The 21,588-nt window shown below is 38.8% G+C and overlaps 1 protein-coding gene across 1 annotated transcript in view; it reads right to left on the bottom strand.

Moving 5' to 3' along the window:
* tnr (tenascin R (restrictin, janusin)) overlaps window positions 1-21,588 on the bottom strand; it is a 219,922-nt gene that overhangs the window by 95,740 nt on the left and 102,594 nt on the right. The window contains exon 4 of the mRNA XM_085389939.1: window positions 12,961-13,013. The gene's annotated coding sequence lies outside the window, so the exon portion shown is untranslated. The remainder of the gene's footprint in view (window positions 1-12,960; window positions 13,014-21,588) is intronic.

Genomic DNA, 21,588 nt, shown 5'->3' with positions numbered 1-21,588 from the left:
TTTGGCATGAAACCTGTAATGATCTTAATTTATTTAATTTCTCCTTCCCCAGTGTTCAGTAAGAGCAGAAAAGTGCTACATAAACACCAGGCAATTTACATGCAGTGTTGGGAAGGTTACTTTTAAAATGTATTCCATTACAGAATACAGAACACATGCCCCAAAATGTATTCTGTAACGTATTCCGTTACGTTACTCAATGACAGTAACGTATTCTGAATACTTTGGATTGCTTAATATATTATCATGCTTTTTACAACAACGTGAATGTACTATTTAGGGCTGAACGATTATGGAAAATAATCTAATTGCGATTTTTTTGCCCCAATATTGCGATTGCAATGCGATATGCGATTATTTTTTAAGGTCTTTGTCTTCTGTATTATTAAACAAAGACAAGTAATACATCATATAGTATGGCCAATACTATATTACATTAATTTTAAACTGTTCTTTCCTGGAAGACAGACCTCTGTTATGATGACATGAGGTGATGCATGAATTGATGACTGACATTTTTATTTAACTTCTTCAATCACAACAGTATATTTGAACATACACAATAGTTTATTTTTAGCTTACAAACATCTGAGCATAAAGTGCTGACAAGGAACCCTGGTGTAAACATTAAAATGAAAGTCAGTACAATGTGCAGATTGCAGAAATATACATAAAAAAAATCAGTGGCTTTACCACACTCAGTTTTTCGACATCTGTGAACTACTAGACAGTCATTCAATTAAAAAATAATATTAAATAAATAAAACTAATAAATAAAAAATACACACATCTTACTGATCTCTGCAGTCAGTAACATTACACATAAAGTGCAAACATAATAGCAATTGTATAAACACACACACAAACACGCCTTTAAAATTTAAAGGCGTGAAATTGGACGGTCTAGCCTTCTGATTAGCGTCACCGCTGTCTCGGTGGAGTTTAATAAACTCGGCCATCTGCTTCTTGCTATCTAAAATATAACCAGACACTGGTGTAAATTCTCGACTGTCTCATACTTCTGTTTAATAAGTTTTCTGTTTGACGTTTAGTCAGCTGTGTGAAAACCAAGGAGGAACCCACCCGGGGGATTAATAAAGTTTTATTTTATCTAATCTAATAACTTTAATCTCAGCCAAACCGATTTACTCGCGAACAAACAAAACACTGAAAAAAGCCCAACAATAACATTTTTAGGTTGTCTAAGTGACTTATATATTACGTTTAACCCGAGCAGCGAAACACCGTGGTGATCTGAAAATGATGTGCCGGGAGTTGTGCCGTTCTCGGCCGCATCAGTAACCCTCGAGCTCCCGGCTAGCTGTCGAGCTGGTGGGTAGCAGACGCCTCTGAAAACGTCGAAGCACTTTTGCAAATATGGGATATCTTGATAAACCGAGCAGATATTTGATGTTTACACAACTACTTTCTCGCCTGAAAATATGTTAAAAGTTTATTTTGTGACCCAGAAAGATTAGTATGAGTAATTTTAAAACTTAGTAGCGGCCGCCATTGCTGGAAACTGGAGTTTGGCTGGGCCGCGCTATGAATTCTGGGATATGGTAGTAATTTGGACAGCCTTCGGCGCGTCGTTGTGACATAATCGGTCTACAAATGCGGCCTCAGGAGGATGCAGCCCATGAATTTGGACATGTCCAGAGTATAATCGCAGCCTTTGCGGTTAGAAAATTGCACTTGATCATGTCGCGATATTATCGCAAATGCGATATATCGTTCAGCCCTAGTACTATTGCTGTGTGATTTATTACTATTACTGAAGGTCCGCGACTCCGAACTGTAGTAAAGGGACCTCTGACTAATACGGCGGGGTCCCTGTCGGCTCGTAGCCGAAAAATAGCTTTACTTTGTTGTGTGGGTCAACTTTTCTTGCGAGAGACAGAGAGAGGCGTTGAAAGGCTGCTCCAACGGAACTTATTGTTTTCGGAGGAAAACACGAACACGGTGTACAGTCGAGTCTTAATAGCTTACTTACAACTGGGCTCGTCAGGCACTCTTCTTGGCTGAAGTGGTTATTATTATATTTACATGCTTCCAGCTCCCGTTTTTCCTCGATGACAACTCGTACCTTTCCACTCTCCTTTTTCTCCCTCCTCGCGCTCACAGACCCATAACGTGTATGGCAGTCCATTCTCCCTGCAACACGGACTACACTGCCCATGAAGCTACATTCTTTAGAGCTATGCTTGTAGCATTCTGCCTGTTAGCTTAGCACAACAACAACAACAACGAAAAGGCGCTCTCTCACCCAGGAAACACACAGTCGCAGAGAGAGAGAGAGAGCGTCACCCTGTAACCATGGCAACCGTAACGTTGCCGCCTGGAACAACAGAACGTAGCTGTCAAACAAAACCCAAACAGTCCTGACCCGCGACAAAATTAAACAGGAAAGTACCGCAGTGCAATCCATTTATTTCAACAAAGTAACTGTATTCTGAATACCACCTTTTTAAACGGTAACTGTAACGGAATACAGTTACTCATATTTAGTATTTTAAATACGTAACGGCGGTACATGTATTCCGTTACTCCCCAACACTGTTTACATGTTTCTATTTTTACCAATACAGCACTCTATGCTTGCGATCTTCTATGTTTATAGTTTGTAAATAAATATTTGTATATAACGGTTTTAAAGTTACATAAAAGATACCACAAGACCACACCGGTTTGTGTACTATGTTTTAAATATGCAGCACTTTCCCTGCAGAGTTCTCTGCAGGGTTATTTGACATTGATTCAAAGAAATATGAAACACAATAATCATTATTTTAAATTTTGAATTCCCACTGCTATTTTGCTTCAAACCAAAGTGTGTGTAGGGTTATTGGTTAAATTTTTTTTCACTGTGTTGTATGTACTAGCCAAGAGCTTAGAGATTGCTATACCATGTGGATTGTATAAAGAAAACACCAGCAACCAACTTGGAAGAAATTTCTAAGGCTGTGCCCACCCACCTTTCAGAAAAAAACACATTTCTGTTGCTTGTGTTCATGATCTCATTCTTTTGGTCATTACCCAGAACTTGTGACCACTGGTGAAGGTAGGGATTGTAGGTCAACAGGTAAATTTACAGATTCGCTTTTATGCTAGGTTCTCTTTTCACCACAACAGACCAATATTGTGTTCGGGTCAATGCAGACACTGCACCAATCTGTCTGTCAATTTCCAACTCTCCTTTCTAGTCACCTGTGAGCAAGATACTCATATACTTAAACTCCTCCACTTGGGGGAGCACTTTGTCTCTAACCCAGAGAGTGCACTTGTTTTTTTCTGCTAAGAATCATGGTCTCAGGCTTGAAGGTACCCACTGCTTCACACGCAGCTGTGAACTACTCCAATGTGAGGTGGAGACCACACTGAAGCTAAAAGAATCATGTCATCTGCAAAAGGCAGAGACAATATCCTACGCCCACCAAGATGGAAAATCTAGAAAATCCGTCTATATAATTTATGAACAGAATTGGTGACAAGGGGCCTGCCAGAGTCCAACACTCACCAGGAACAAGTCTGAATCATTGCCAGCAATATAGTGCAAGCTCTCATGGCAGTTGACTGGAAAAGGCAAACTATGGGACAGACATTCCATACTCCCAAACCACCCGTCAAAGGATGCTCTGAGGGATGCGATGAAATGCCTTCTGTAAGTCCACAAAACACTTGGTAGACTGACTGGGCAAACTCCAATGTATGCATGAATATATTTGAGATGACAGAGCTGGTCCAGTGTTTCACAAAGGAGAAAAAAAATGTTTCTCTTGATTTCAAGGTTTGACTAACACATAGGCTCTCCTCTCCAGTACTTCTGTGTAGATCTTTCAAAGGAGGCTGAGGAGTGTGATCCTCCTATAACTGGAGCACACCCTCAGATGTCCTTAAAGATGGGAACCACCACCTCAGTTTGCCAATTTGGAGGCACTGTCCCAAATCAACACATGCCATCGCAGAGGCATGTGTGGGGATGAACAGAAAAGTATTTGACCAGCATAATATAATCTGCAGTATGATCATTGTTTTAACAATGTAACAGATAGCTTTAAGATGGCCTTAAGATGTTTATGATGATGTTAACTTTGTATTTCAGGTGCAGTTATAACTATTTTATACATATTGCATATCTGTGCTTATTTGAGTTGATGTTCAGGTTCATTAATGGTTTTGAGCTTCATCTAGTGAGAGTGTCTAGGTGATACATGCTGAGGGAAAACTAGAACATAGAAGGAATTGCAATACATGCTTACAAAACACTTATATCAGGTCATTTTATATTAAGGTTTTAGTAGAGGTTCTTGGTTAAAACATTTATTTAGTAGAAGACATACACATAGTCTCAGTGAGCCTCTGTCCTGGTGAAAGGTCAGAAGTGCAACAGGTGAATTGAGAAAGAGCATTTGAGGACGAGACACAGACAGTAGGAGGTGAAGAGGTGACACAAAGAGCATGTGAGGTCAACACATACACACATATTAGTTAGACTTATTTAGAGGAGAGATTAAGTTATGTCTCGACAAGAAAGAGGAACAATTCATTTTAAGATAAGAACGGAAAGTACCAAGCCATGAAAATAGAAGATGATTTTCTGGGTGAAAAGTCATGGTGATGTTGATCTGATCTATGTATAAAATGTACCGGTGACGCATGAAGGGGCGTCAGTAAACAAACCCTGATGTTATAAAATAATTGTTTGTGCCTTAGTAAGTCGAAGATCAATTGCTGTTTTCAGTGATCTTCCCACGTGTGAATTAAAATCTTCGTTTGACTTCACCCGGCCGGACCAGTGTGGTTATTTTTCGATCACCTCTTGTACCCTTTCTCAATTCTTGAATCTTAACACATGTCAACCAGTATAGCATGATAACATCCAAGGTCTTTGGAAATTCAGGGACCCTGTCACCGAGGAGTTGTTTAACTACCTCATTGTCCTCATTCCCAATGATGGATGAGGAGCTTCCCCCGGCATTCCCCAACTCTGCTTTTTCTACACAAGAAAGTGGGACTGAAAGTATGCTCCAAGTATTCCTTCAACCAACCAAATGTATCCTCAGTTGAAGTGAGCAGCACCCCAGCTGGACTATACAATGTGTTAGAAGAGCTTGGCATTCCCCTCCTCAGTCTCTTAACATTTTGCCAGAATTACTTCAAGGCCATCTGACGGTCTTGATCCATCGTCTCACTGAACTCCTCCCACACCCAAGTTTTTGTTTCAGCTACTGCCAGAGCAAGACTCCACTTAGCCTGCCAGTAATGCTCTTTTAAAAACAAAAAAACAAAAAAAAACTACCAAAACAAAAAACTATGGAATAAATGTTTACCATACTTTAATAGTTTAGGTTAGTTTTATTAATTATCTATGATAGATATTAGGATTAAAATATTCATGTTAGTTATTTCTATGCAAAAAATAAAACTGCCACATCTGAGGTATGTATGTATATATAGTATGTTATATAGAATCCAGATGCTAAGAGACATGTTTAAAAAGGTGCCAAAAACAAGTGAAGCTTTTGCAAAACCTAAAGTAAAGGTTTAGTTTTTTCAAAAGCAGAAACTTAATCAAAAATAAAACTTTTGAAAGTCAAAGAAAGTCTAACAGATCCTCATCCAACCTTAACTAAAAACCAAAGAGGGGAGCTTAGAAGCTTAAGCATTATCCCAAAAAGCCTAAAGATTCAAAACATTCTGGGTCAACATTGCCACATGTAGCACCAACAACAAACTGAGTATTCCATTAACATCAGCCTTTGGCTGTTTACCCTCTGTTTGAGACTGATGGTTGAATGGTGGGCATCATTTTACATCGGGTTCTTGATGGGCAAACAGTGCAGTGGGTGGTCTTCTGTTTGAAGAGGAGAACATGCAAATGAAATGGACTGCTGAAGCTGCATGTGAACATGTCATGGTGTGCTGAGGGGCTGACACTGGAGTAGCGCCTCACTAAGGAGTGGAATTTGATCAAAGATGGGCCTTCTGGCTTATTGTGGCACACTGCATTTATCAAAGTGCCCAGTGACTGAAAAAAATCAGTGTTGGTAGCATTCTGCTGTGTTTCCAAAGCATAAAACATGTATTCTTCGACTTCATGGTTTGCCTTCATTCATTTTTTAAAAGCTGCACTCTTGTATTACTGTAAAAATGTTCAGATTCTTGAAAATCCTTCAGCAGTTTCCTCTGATGTTGAATGCAGGTCTGGAGGTCAAGACTTTCACGCTTCGCTTTCCTCTTACATCGGACATTTGCCAAGAATCATTTCTTCAATCATTTCTTCATGCTTTTCTTCATCCTAGCTACCATGTCAGAATGCAGCATCACACATTTGGATGTACTGTTGACACAGCTATAACAGTTTCAAGGAGCACAGCTCCAAACTACCACTTTTGTCTTTGCATACACACCTCTAAACACTGTTTCTGTGGTATAAAAAAAAACATCACATGCTTGCTTGATGCCTTTAAATGTCTTTAACAGCTTAGGCTACGTTCACACTGCAGGCGAATGCGCATCAAATCCAATTTTTTTGACCCTATGCGACCCATATCCGATCATGGTATGACAGTGTGAACGGCACAAATCCGATATTTTCAAATCCGATCTGGGTCACTTTCGTATGTGGTACTGAATCCGATACATATCCGATGTTTCAGAAAGCGACTGCTGTGTGAATGGTCATGTCGCATTAAATCCGTCTTTTACGTCACTGACACAAGACAGACGCCAATTATCAGCGCCAGAGAAGACATCACGAACGTTTCCCTGGCCATCCGGTGAAACTGCTGGGAAGACAACGTTGGAGAAACGTGAACATTTTATTTGTACTGCATAACCTGCAGATTCTGACAGAAATCTGCAACTATCCTTTGAAGCACCGCTCCTCTAAAACAGCAATAAGGATCATTATTAGGTTATCTACATTATTATGTAAATAACAAAATAACTTAAAGCAAAACTTGGGAAACATGAAGTCCGAAGTCTTTATATTAAGGGCCATCAGTCAAACAATATAGTTTGCTCTGGGTCTAAACAGAGCACGTTGTGTGTGACGTCTTCTTTTGCGCATGCGGGCCGCTTTGAGCGTTCACCCTAGAGCGCATTTGCTGTCGCATTTTATTTGTAGTGTGAACGAGCAGACAAAAAAATCGGATTTGATCAAAAAATCGGAATTGAGCATTAAGACCTGCAGTGTGAACGTAGCCTTAGATTACTTTGATCTGTGCTGTCAACATTTCATGGAAAGTGCACAAAATTTGAAGCAATATGAGCACAAAAGTTGGGATGGCAGCATCTGCAGTTGCTCAAATGAGCCATTCTAACAGAGCAACTGCACCAGAGTATGCTTTAATCAAACCAAACCTGCCAAGTGTGAGCACATTCATGCTTTAGCATATTTAACACATAGTCTTCCAGTATTTAATGCAGATCTGCAATTCTGCAGGAACCCACTGACTCAATGAAATAGCATGTTATGTATTAAATGTGCATTAAATATTTTTAGGCTATTCCCTAAAAATTCTTGGATACTATGAATTATACTTTGACAGTGTTTTGCAGTTTACAGTGCTATGTGTAAATACAAAAGAGGAGAAAAGCATTAGGGACGAGATGCATAATCCATCATATTTCAGACTGTGTCTCAGGAAAACATCAGTAAAATCTTAACTCCCTAGATGCAGTCAGTGGAATCCATCTGCTGTCACTGGAAGCTGAAAGAATTCAAAGATTTAAAAGTAGCTCTCCAGGCTCTGCCTATCCTTATGCTGCAGTTTACAGTCTTCTGTTACGTTATGTTTCATGTGATTTCCCATGTCATGTATTCACAATGTTTACTCCCCGTAGTGGAGATGCACTCCCCGCTGGCACATTACAGTCACTCCGGTTTGACTAGTCATGGCAGTGCAGTCTCCAGAGACGATTTTAATATGACCAGAATCAACTTTCTATGCTGAATCCATCTCCACGCTGGATTTCTGTGTCCTGTCAAACACTTCATGTGTCTGATCATATTCACCTATATGGAGCTTTGCAGAATGCCTCTTTTTGGAAGATGGGGTTGTATTTGTCTGCTGTTTTTCTGGATGCCCACTGTCTCTATGTGCCGGTGCAATAATTAGGACTGACACAGGCACAGAGACCATAATCCCCATTGATTAGAAGCCTAAGATCAAAGGCTTCCACTGCTGTCACTCTCACCTCGTCTCCACTCTGCTTAGCCTTCCTCTTTGTCTACCATCCCTCTCTCCATCTCTTTTGATTTTCCCTCTCCTTTTTGTCTGTGTATATGTTTCTCATGCTCTGGGCTTCGACTTGTTATTCTCCTGCCATTCAAGCCCTTGTATCGCCTTCTCATCCGTTGTCTCTCTCTCAGTAGCTGCTCGACATGCTACCAATACCCAGAGGATAAGCTCAATCAGAGCACTTCAGTCAGAATAAACTGGCTCACTCTGAAATAAATTTTGTTTCTGCATGCTTGACCACATATTTGCTAGCTAAGTTGATTCAAAATCATGGCTGCTGCTGCCTCTTCTCATATTTAATGACTGCAGGAGTAATCAAACTGTTTAATCAGTCTAAAGGTTGCAAACAAAGCAGCAACAAAAATTGTCAATTGCTATTCCACTATCATCGTTTTACCTCCTGTCTTCCATTTTACTCTTTTTTGCTACAAGTAATTGTTCTCTCTCTGCTGCTATCGAACCTCTACAAGTGTTCCATTACGATGATAAAGAAGCTATCCATGGCGAGTTTTCCCTGGTTCCCTTCAATTTTAAACTATATAAAACAAATCAAGGATATACATCTGCATTCTGATGTGTTCATTTGTGTCAGTCTCAACAACATTATAGTCTATTGTGATCGACTAGAGTTTCTTGGAGGTTAAATTCACGCTTACTATTAGATGCTGTCTGGCTGACTGCTTTGTTCTTAGTTTCATTTATAGTTTATTTTTTTATTCTCATTTCTCTAGTTTTCCAGGGTCTCCAGTCCTGGTTGTATTTTAATTCTAGTTACACTTTGTACCTAATGAGTTAATTACTTTCCTCTGTGTTTCCTTCTACTTCCTCCCCGTGTGTTTTCCCTCCTGTTAAGCACACATGTTCAGTGTCTCAGTTCCGATTGAAATTATTAACGGTTTTATTTTGGTAATCATTTGTCTCCTGTGTTTTACATTTAGTTGTACTTCCTCCCCTGTCATTATCCAGATTAGTTTCAGCTGTGTCTTGTTACTTTCCTTCCTCCAATTCCCTGATTTAACAGGATTAAAAACAAAAAAAAGGATTTCAAAAAATGTAAAAAATGAAAACTACATATTACCAACCCACAATGAAAAAAGAATAACTACGTTCAAAAAAAGAAAAGGAAACAACCAAAGAAAACCAAAAAAAAGAAAACAGGCTATTTAAACATACACATAATGAGAGATGGAAACTGCATATCATCAATAAGGCGGTAAAGCCTGAAGAAACATCCATTAAAAAAAGAAACATCCTGAAATTGAAACAATGATTTAATTATACTGACACATGTATGTTGATCTGATTATTTCTAGACTGAAATAGTGCTTATTCAAGAGAAGTGGTGTGTATCCCTGTCAATTCAAACCAATACTTTTTGCAGGCCTTCAAAGAGGAGGTCTATATATCTAGGCAGGCAGAAAAGGTCTTCTCTTACTTCTGTGCTACCCAAATTAGCCGAGCCTCCCCACGCACCGATTTATAAAAGCGGACAAAAGAAGACAATAAAGACACATCAATAAAGACTTCCACAATGTTCAACTGCTGTTTTCATATAATCAAGACAATGACACAGGATAAGTAAAACTAGAACCAAGAGACAGAGAACAAACAGCTGCCAGAATAAACAGCACACCACTAAGTAACCACATAGACTTCGTGATATTTACTTCATATTGTTCTTGTGTCTGCATTTCAGTCCATTCTTCTATCCAATTGATGACAAAGTCAGAAACATTTAAATCTCCAGCTGAAAGACTGCTGTCTGTCCTGATTCTCAGTCACAATCAAAAGGTTCACATAAATGTTAAAACCACAAGACCAACATTGCAAGTAAAAATAATTTCACACAATAATTTCACACTGCAAAAATATACTTTTTTCTTCTATGTAACACAATTAATAATGTAATTAATGTGGCTCCATACAGAAGTAACTTGTGAAAATACTGAACACTTTATTAACCTGCAGTTAAAATGTAAGATGAAATTAAATTATGTTGAAGTGATTAATATGCACACAACAATCACTGCTGTAAGGACTGCCAGAAAAAATATTATGCATGGTGTGTAAACTGTGAAACTGGTCCTAATCATAATCCTGTTTATGCAACTAATAGATTTACTTTATTATCCGGGAAAAAAAAAATTCTGTTTGAAGTACTGGCACTCAAGACCAATCCTACGGACACCTGCTACATTCCTGATAATCACTGCCTAAAATTAAAATCTGTGCAAGATTCTCCCCAGTTCAGTGTATAAGCAGTGTAGGTTGTGTTCCTATTTTGTCCCAGGGCTGAAAATTTAATTAAGAGATAAAGATGCTAAAGCTGTTTAACCCATGTGTAATTACACAGAGCAGTGCATCATATTCCCAAATCAGAGAGTGCGACTCAAACTTACATATCATCAATAAGGCAGTAATGCCTCGTACCTGAAGAAACATCTATTTATAATATTATATTAAATTACGGATACTAATTTAAGTTTACTGCCATGTGTATGAACTGTATATTCCTTCTAGACTGGAAAAATGTTTATTGAAGAGTGAAAAAAGAAGTGCTGTGTCTCTCTCTGTCAATTTAAATCAACACTCTTTGCAATCCTTCAAAGATGAGGTCTATACATGAACATAAACACTGGCATCAACGTCATCCACTTGGGTAGATTACATCGTAGTCTCTGTACACAGATTTGCCCAAGAAGTTTAAATCAGCTGTAAGGAGCAAGAATAAGATGGAACAGTGTCAAGAAACTGCTTAGCATGTTGGAGTCTTAATGGAATTAACCTGGAGAATTGCTGTACTAGCGCAGAACAGCTATGCGCTACAGCCCACAGATCATGGCTGCGGCTTCTCCAGTCTATATGTCGAAGTATCCTTGGGCAAGCTACTGAAAGTTACCATCAGAGTGTGAGTGTGTGCATGAATATTAGGCAAAATGCTTAAAGGCACAGAATGTCTTCCTCCCTTCATCCCAACCAGTCAGGGCAGATGGCTGCCCCTCCCTGAGCCTGGTTCTGCTGGAGGTTTCTCTCTGTTAAAAGGGAGTTTTTTGTTCCCACTATCGCCAAAGTGGTTGCTCATAGGATTCATATGATTGTTGGGGGTTTCTCTGTTTTCTTTGGATTATTGTAGCGTCTTTACCTCACAATATAAAGCGCTTTGAGGCAACTGTTCTTGTGATTTTGCGCTGTGTAAATGAAATTTAACTGAATATTTAATTGAATTGAATGAAGATGTTGAAAGTACCGTGTGTGTGTGTGTGTGTGTGTGTGTGTGTGTGTGTGTGTGTGTGTGTGTGTGTGTGTGTGATTGGGTGAATGACGCTTGCAGTACAAAGCACTTTAAATGCTCCGATAGAGAAGTAAAGCACTGTATAACTAACTAATACAAGCTTAGAGATACTTGATCTGAATGTATTACTTGTGTACATTTGTTATTTAGGATACAGCAATTAACCTGAAACTGACACTGAAGCTAAATAAATAACAGACACCTGACTGAACAAATCACAATGCCGACATCTCAGCAATCTGCAGGCAGAAGAACATTAACAGCTGATTGCATGCTCTCTCATGCATGTTTGCAATAGATGACTTTCTGTCAGAACCTTTTCACGCCTGAATGGGAGCAATTAGAAACTCTGGACTATACATGGGGGTTAATACCGAAAGATCAGATGGTCTATGTTTTTATCTTGGTTTGATGATCGCTAGCTTTCTGTGTTTGTAAAGAATATGGATCATTTGTATGCAACACTGTATGTGTGTGTGTGTGTGCGCGTGTGTGTGTGTGTGTGTGTGTGTGTTCCTGTCTAGCTATCTTTGTGAGGACTGAAACCTGCATTCTACTATACTTGTGAGAACCAACAGTCACTTGCGAGGACACACAACCCGGTCCTCACAAATTTGAAGGCATTTAAAGCCATTTTTGAGGCTCAAAGTGTGGTTTTAGTGTCAGGGTTGCAATTAGGTTATGGTTAGGTATAAGAGAGAGTTTGATTTAGTTCTCTTTTGCTGAAGTTTTTATTGCGTGGTCCTAGTGGCTGCTGGATCATCCAGTTTTCTCCTTTAAGGCTCCTAGGGTTAGGGTTAGGCATTCATTTTTAATGGTTAGGGTAAGGGTAAGGGGCTAGGGAAAGCATTGTGTTAATGAAGGTCCTCGCTAAGATAGCTGAACGGGGTTGTGTGTGTGTGTGTGTGTGTGTATTTGTATAATCTTTGTGATGACCAAAAAAAGGTCCTATATTTGTGGGTACCAACAGTCACTTGTGGGGATCAAATTAGGGGAGGGCTTAGGGTTAGCCTAGTGAAAGCATTATGTCAATTTGATGTCCTCATTAAGGAGTGAAAGCGAGTTTTGTGTGTGTGTGTGTGTGTGTGTGTGTGTGTGTGTGTGTGTGTGTGTGTGTGTTTGTATAGGTGTGTGTGTGCACTATGTGAGAGAAAGCTGACAATTCATTTGTGTTTCTATTAGAAAGCCACTAATGGTGATGAATACATACATGGAAATTAGCCCAAGATGAGGGCTAATTGTCTGATTAGATGTGCTTCAGGTTGATAGATTCACAATAAGTCCATGCACATAAAGCAGTCATTAAGGAACATTAGACCATTAAATTGAACATTACACTATAGCCAGAGGGAAAAATATGGATGTTCATTAATGTGTCTCGACACGTAGGTGAGCGCCTATGTTTGTGTATGCGGACGGTACCTTCTCCGTGAGGACTTTGTTCTCTTGTAGCCAATCTCCCCCTGACTCTGCACCTGTCCAAGAGAGTGGAACATTAAATTAGCATTAGAGCAATTCCACATTTGAATCGCTTTATCCCGGACTTAAGAGTTACAGCGCTCTCTGGAGATGATTTGAAATGCAAATTGCTCAGTGGTAAAGATGCACAGGCATTAGCACTGCTAACACTGCAGAGGTGTTTATTACACCCACGTACTACATAACGAACTGAGATGTATGCAAACCACAGGTAAAGACGTGCAGTTCAGCCTTCTTAAGTCATCTCTGTCTCTTGTAGATTGTCTGTGTCTATATATACTAAATTAGCAGTAAAAGTCAACACATATATTCACTGACAAATAAGTCCTGTCTATTATGCCTCATTTATAATGGCAGAGTAACAGTGGGACATTGCAATGATACTGAAGACACACACACACACACACACACACACACACACACAAAAAAACCTATAAACATACAAACAAAAGCTCACACAGGTATGTATGTACTAGAGATGGACCAATCCGATATTACGTATCGGTATGATACTGACCTAAATTACTGGATCGGATATCGGAGAAAAATAAAAAATGTAATCCGATCCATTAAATATCACGAAAGCACCTCACAAAACTTGCGACACGCCGTAACTCGCCTCAGAACGTTAGCACATCGGAGCAGTATGCATCACGTGATAGAGCGGCTGTGGCATGCGGGACCTGTGGTGGTCTGGATAGCATTTGGAGCTTCGCTAGCAACCCGGCATTTCATCTCCGACAAAGTTATCCCGAGAGAAGTAAAGCAAGTGTGTAAGTCCATCTCTGAATGTTTGTAAAGCATTCCTGCGTTAAGCTTAACAAGCGATATATGGAGCGACTGCTTCTTCTTGCTGCTACTTCAATCATGAAACTGCTTAATGATCAGCTGATCGGCTTTTCTGTTGGGAGTCCGTGTCTCTAGTTTGCTTTTGGCCCACTTCGCACCAGAAAGAGGAAACCAGCGGCTGAACAACAGCAGCACGTTTAAGCTTGATCAGCTGTTGTTAGAATGTATTTAATATTACTTTCTACTCCAGGATCTTTTTCTACGTAGCTGACGGCTGTAACTGTGCAGGGGCGGATCTAGCAAAGTTTAGCCAGGGGGGCCGATAGGGCGTTAACAGGGAAAAGGGGGCACAAAGACATACTTTTCTTTCTTATTCTCATTTAAAATGTCTAGCTTTTAATAAATAATTATCTGACACCCAAAGTTTTAATTTGATGCAAAATGAATAGAAGTCCATTACTGTATATAGTAACTATTAAGTATAATATATATACCCTAGTAAGCTATAGTACTTTTTCCTTTGGGAAGGTACCATCTGTGCAGTCTGCAATTTTGTTGAAGAAAGATGTTGAATCTATTTAATATTTCTTGAAAAATAATTGATTTCTGTGCATTTTTTTTCACACTGCATCAAATTAAGGTTGATTACGTCGATTAAGCATCATGAGGTGGAGTGTGAGGGGTGGTTCCCTATTTTTTATTTATTTATTTTTGTTGCTGGGAGTTGGAACCCTATTAGTTAGGTTGCTTAATATTTACGCTAAGTACTCTTTAAAATACCAGAATAGGGAGGATGGTGCAGGTTTACAGTTTTTTACAGACGCTAGGACACATTTCTCAATACTTAGGTCACGTTTGCAAAACTCCTCACACAGTGAGCACAACAGAAGTCTATGTGGGCTAAACTGAGGACCAGTTATCATTGTTTTGGCACAAAATGCATTCAATGACTACATCTCTCAAATTTCATGAATCATCTTCTCACTCAGACACAACAACTGCCAAAAATCTTTGTACGTACAGGACATTTTGCATGTGCTTACATACTGTTTTCAAAACTGTTAAACTTATGGCCAAAACAATAACACAATGCAAAACTTGAAAAGACAGCAAAATCCAACAGCAATATTTTATTGAAACATATTTTAAATCTAAAAATGCAGTTTAACCAGCCACAGCTTATTCTCATTGTAGATGAACATCTACACAGGTGTTACTCCTTCAATTTTTCAACTCCTTCAATTCTGGCATGCCAGAAGATTCTTTCCTAGGTGTATTGCCCTAGATGACATAAGATGTGATGTGGCCAAATGGAGAAGACCGAGTAGATTAGCATTACTATTGTATGTGTATCAGTGGATGGTGTGTATACAAATTCTTGTATTTTGGGATTACTTAGTGCAAAAAAATAAAAATACATAAACAAATATTAACGAATTCTGCATGATGTCTGATTCATTCCAGTAACATATATTGAAATTATAAACAGAGATGTGTCCTTGTTTTACACAAGAAAACACTGTGTAATGCTACATGTTGTTAGTGTTTTTTAGGTCATTGTTTTGTGGGTGACAAAGTGTGTTTGTCGGCTGTCAACCTTTGCTAGTGTTCTGGAAGAATGAGTTTATTTGAGACCTGAATGAAGTGTTTTGGTAGTTGTAGTGCATTTTGAATGTGAAATGAACTGCTTTGCCAAGCTGACGGTCAGTTAGGAGGATTGTGTGAAGAGTTTTGCAAAAGTGACCTAAGTATTGGGAAATGTGTCCTAGCGTCTGTAAAAAACTGTAAGTTTATTAGATTGATCAGTATTGCTGAACTATGAAATATTTTTTTTTGCATACAGGTATAACAGAATAGCTTTAGTGTAGTTGTTGTTTTAAACTTGAGTATGAACTTATACAAAATGCAGCAAGATATTTAAAAAACAGTTTTGTTGATTAAAAAACACTATATCGGATTCATATCGGTATCGGCAGATATCCAAATTTATGATATCGGTATCGGTATCGGACATAAAAAAGTGGTATCGTGCCATCTCTAGTATGTACACATCCCCTTGCTGAGAAAAGAACGGCCAATATCAAAGCTATGTATCAACAAGGAAAACAGAAAAAGGACTTGTTTGCTTTCCTTGTTTGTTGTACTATTGAGTTTTTTTTGTTGCAACAAACCTCCTGAGGCATAGTCACTCAAATACATACACATGCACCCACACAAGACACAAAATCCAAGCCCTCTTTGCTCTAGCGGGTGTCTCACTCACCCTCCGAGACACAAAATAGCATGCTCTGCTGGACGTAGCTCCTTTCAGATTAGAGCGGTTGCAAATTCTCTGAAATTGGTGTCATTTTCACTTTGGCTTATTCCAGCAAAGAAGGTTGATTAAGTAAACAAAAGAACTAGACTCCTCTGTTAGTTCTTCAAACATTACAGGCGGGAGAGATATTCATCTCCATCTGTGCTCTTCATGAGGGAAATAAACATGCAAAGTCACTGTTTACAGTTCTGCAATATTATTTTCAAATATATATATATATATATAACAATATGAAATTTATTATGTGTTTGCTACTTTGTATGCAGGATGAAGCCTCTGCTGGGCTGATAAGCAATCATGTGCTAACACATTAACCCTATTTATTTAGTAAAAAGGAATTCAGAGTAATATTTTCTGGTGTTTTGTAAAAACATCTTCTATAATCTTCACTCATACATGTGAAAAAAAATGTCTCTGTCTTTAGCAGCTGAATGCATCGCTTTCTCTCCACCATTTGGTCACTGGTCTGCCGTTTGCAGCAGGTTTATTAGAACAGTTTTGTTCACTGCTGCTAGAAATGACTCAAGCCAAGATCATGAGCTGAAAAACAGGATACAGCAGAATGAAAAATGGCTGAGGTAACAAGAAAAAATATTTAACTAAAAGGGAAATAAGAAAGCAGAAGAGTCATCGGTTCCAGATGAGTGGTGGACCCTACCACCTACCCTTAACTCCTCTTTATAATGTTTTTTGCCACTGGAAGAAACACTTGACACATGACTTTGCCTAGACTGTCTAGATACCGTTCAGTGACCTCAGGCAACCTCCTGCCAATCAAATTACCTATGATTTCTGTAAATGCATAGCCCATGCCATTGTTGGTGAATGGCTGCTGTCGTTGGGTGAAATTAGTTGCAAACAGGGTTATGCACAAAAAATCTCCTTGGTTTTGATTTAGTCGCTAGCAGATACTGCAGCAACCTATAGTGTTACTCCCAAATGTCAGCAAACACATGCCAACTTTCAAATCAGTTTTTGGGTTTGCTCATTTCTGTTCTGTCTTTATTATTTGTTATTCTTTTTTTATTTAAATTTTTATTAGTTTCATCATTAGTTTTAGTCTTTTTTTCATTATTCTCATATGGGGGGAATAAGCCAGAGGTAATATTTATTTAAATTAGTATAGGTATTACAATAAAATAACAAAACTGTAAGCAGTTGATTTGCAATCTCGATGATATCATATACCTTTTTGCAACCAATTACACGTAGTGACAGCAACCTCCTGCAACCACTCACCAACCAGTCAGGGAATACACATTTTTCCCTAACAACCAACTGATGGTTGACCGGGGCCAAACATAGTTGTTACATATATATATATATTTTTTTTTTTTCTTTAAATTACCACTTTGTTTTTCTTTTCAGTACACGCCTCTTTCAATTTGCTGCAGTTCAGTAAAAGAAACCAAACAAACAAACAAAAGAAACCACAGTGTGTGATTGCAAATCAAAAGTGCAACAATGAAACAATGATTGCACTAAAAAAAATCAAGGCCTATTTATAGGTCTTGGGAGAACTACAGCATGTGTGGAAAATGTGGTATAAGGTCCTGTGCTGCTGTAGAGGAAGCTACGTGAAAGTCTGGGGTTACAGATAACTAATAATAAAAAAAGATGAGCTGACCAGCCTTCAGCAGGTAATCATTTTTGCTGAGACAGCCAGCTTGAGGACCCAATAACCGCGACTAGCATAAACAGTTGAAAATGGAGGTGTACTGTAGAAAAGTAAAAGAAATCAGTATGTGTGGTAAAGAAGACAATATCTAGTTATCTCTGTTACATGAATCTGCTACATTTCCAGCGACTACTTTGTGCAGTATTGTTTATCCAGCTTGAGCAGACAATGTTGTCTAAATGGAGAAAAGTTGCATGAGTCAGTGAAAGGCTCTTTTCAGCCCATTTCACAGCATTAGTGAAATGAACATTTCCTTTCCACAGCAGTACCTACAGAGAAAAACCACCAAGAAAGTCTTGACAGACCAGAAGTGTTTTGCCTAAAGAAAAAAGTTTTTGCACAGATACATATACACAAACTCATGCTCATACTCTTCAGTAATCCACTCAGAAAAAACACAAACATCTCAAAACCTTTGCATTATCATCCAAGCGCGCAAATATAGACAGGCTTTTTGTGTTGCTGCTGTACGCTGTCCCACTGAGAGAGAAGAAAGTTACAGATGGTCCTGTTTCCTTCCTCAGACTGCTTTGTAGTTGTGAGAGCAACACAGAGGAATGCTTTTGAATGTAAATCACATCATGTTCCCGCAGTTTATTCGCTGGGCCAGCAGCCAGTGAAAAATGCTGTTATTGCAAAAAATCCGAGCATAAATAAACAATGTAAGACAACAGAAATGAATGTGTATAATAAATAATTTGCATTCCCCCCGTCTTGGTTTCAGCCTCACCAAACAATAGCAGCAAGTCTAAGAAAAAAAGTTGGGGAGAACAGATTACTGATCGGGTTGTACAACTCTTATGAAGTGAAAATGGGAATGGAAATTATAGTTTGCTGATTTTGTGAATTCGTGAAGCTTGGTGCGGAGGCGTAGAACAAAAGGATTTGTGTTTGCTGACTTGTATCACAGCTCCCATCTGCTCTTATTTTATGTCCATTCTTGTAAGCAATGCCTTTAATACAATTAAAGTTGAAAAAACATTGCCAATAAAGGCACTCTGCGTAGATGCACATATGGCAAGAATACTGCATGCAACATTTTATTTAATGTGCACGGCAGCTGCGTGGAGCTGAATTTGTTTGCATCTTGGAACTTTTGGGACAAACGGTTTTAACTTTGGCTGAGTGCAATTGCCAAAGGAAAAACCCCAAAACTGCATACTTCTCAAAGAGTTCAAATACTTTTACGATTGCATTAACAAGTTTGATTTATCCAGAAAAAGACTCATTTACCTCTGATTTATGAAAAATAAGGAACACTGTAAATTACCCACTCCTTCACACTCTCTGCGGTCCACTGCCAGTGTATTTTCCCAGGAGGCTTGAAGTTTTAATATCCAAGGTTGTTTTCACACCTGCAGTGTTCATCTCCATTTAATTTCCATTGGTGTGGTTCATTTGTGCAGATGTGAACACAGTAATCGCACTGCGGACCAACTGCACAGACACTTCCCATAGCCATTAATGCTTCACGTTCTGAGATGCAGCAGAATACCGCACATATGCAAAGTACACAAATTGTAGCAATTAGCTCTCAATCTTCCATGAAATAGTCACAAAGCGGTATAGAGTGCTGCAATGAAAACTTCCTTACCATTGCTTTGGTCGCTAGCATATTCCTTTTGTCACCAGTAGTTTGCATGGACTTGATGAGTTGTCTGCAAACACTTGTGAAGTACTCGCCAACTGACAGAAAAACTGTGAAAATTCGTTTATATTATTCTTATTCAAAATGGAAATGGAGACCATTTTTGAAATCCTCATCGCTGCAACGGTATTGCACAATGTTTCCCCTGAAGCCAAATGGTCAGCAGTCCTGGTTTTTGATGCACTTTTTCAAGTTTCTCTACAGCTCGGAGAGTAAAGTCTTTCAGGCAAACAATGGGTGACCGCAACCAAAGCAATCACAACAAGGTTTTTAGTGCAGGTCACCTCTTTGTGATCGATTTCACCTGGTGAAAGCCAGCAACCTCAGGCAAATGATTTGCAAATCAGTGGGGGAATATACATTTTTCCCTAGCAACCAGTGGTAACCAGGGTGTTGCACTGGCCTGCAACGCTATGCCTGTGTGGCTTGTGTGGCTTTAAATACTAGATAAAGACTTATGTGTGTGTCTCTGCAATATTTTCCATGCAAGATTAAAATCCATACTGATTCACTAAAAATACCTCAAGCAGTTTTAAAGTTTATACAGAATACGGATTTAGATAAAAAAAATCTACCTTTCAGGCATTTTTTAATATGCACTTAAATTTAAAACACGAAGAACTTAATGTATATTACTGTCTATAGTCCTAAACCTCAACATAATTCTATACCAAGGCCACCCCAGCCACTACATAAATCATATTGGCTTATTGAATTAAGAAAGTATGAAATATCTCAGATGATAGATAGTTGGTATTTAGTCAGGATGGCACACAGCCACTGGTGAATTTCTCTCTTATATGTGTGTGAGAGTGTGTGTGTTTGTGAGAGAGCGTGTGTGTGTGTGTGTGTGTGTGTGTGTGTGTGTGTGTGTGTGTGTGTGTGTGTGTGTGTGTGTGTGTGTGTGAGAGAGAGTTTGAGAGAGAAAGACAGAGAGAGTGAGACAGCATGGTAGAGAAGAAACAAAGAGACAAAGAGAAAGACAGACTGAAAGACATCCTCTGTCCATCTCTCTCATGCACACACACACACACACACACACACACACACACACACACACACACACACACACACACACACACACACGCACATACACTACTGTACTCTACAGTGAGTTTAGGTCTGGTGTGAATCAGGCTCGTCTCTCACTGTGCAATCTTTTATCAGTGGACGATCCCATTTCCGTTGTGTTGATGCAGCAGATGGATTCCCTCCTACTAACCATTCATCACCTGCCACACCAAAACCTTTCTTTGCCCCCTTTTCACCAATGAAAAATGGGTTTTGGACCATCTTTTTCCTCAAGAAAATAAGAATCGTTTAACATGTCATCAAACAGGTTTCTTACTGGATGTTATGAGTTTGAAAATTGTTTTTATTTATTTTGTGCAACACAGCAAAAAATGAAAAGACAACGTGTTGACTATCAGACTGTTTTATTTCAAGTTACTATTTAAGAGAATGATGTTTTTTTTAAAAACAACAACAACTGCAATACAGTGGTCTTATGCATGATGAAATATTATAATAACAGTTCATTAAATATGAATATTAATTTCTTAAAATTTCAAAGTTTTATATTTACATGATAGACAGGGATTTAATTAAGAAAATCTCACAAATCACAAGAGGTCTTTCTTCCAACCCCCCCCCCAAAAAAAAAAAAAAAACGGCAAATGATTTAACCTGGACATTTCAAAAAGCACAAATTCATTTAGGAATTTCTCCAGCATGTAACTGAAATAATTAAGCCAAGACTGTTAGTGAGACATTCAGAGTCACGACAGGTGAAAATGAGTTTTATCTTTGCAGAGCAGGAAATGACTACGCCCACAAGATGACTGCAATCATGTTAATAAAGTATGTAATGTAATAATGTTAGTGGCATCAAGCAAAATTTTGATCCTCAGTCTTAGGTATCTGTCACAGAGACCAATCCGTGACTGCCCACCAACTTTCAATGAATTCCCTATCTGACTGGCGAGTGGTTGCCAGAGGCTGCTAGTAGTTGCTAGGTAAACCTGGTTGCTGCATCCAAAACCTCCTTGTGATTGCTTCAGTTGCTAGGTACAGTCACTGTAGCTTGCATAGAAAATGCTAACTTGTCTTGAAATGGTTGCCAACTGCTCACCAAGTGGT

This window comes from Rhamphochromis longiceps, linkage group LG18 (genome assembly GCF_057381845.1).
Source record: "Rhamphochromis longiceps isolate RC_006_pf linkage group LG18, R_longiceps_female_GT1.1, whole genome shotgun sequence".
NCBI classification, from domain to species: Eukaryota; Metazoa; Chordata; class Actinopteri; order Cichliformes; family Cichlidae; genus Rhamphochromis; species Rhamphochromis longiceps.
This window is presented reverse-complemented; position numbering and strand designations above follow the sequence as displayed.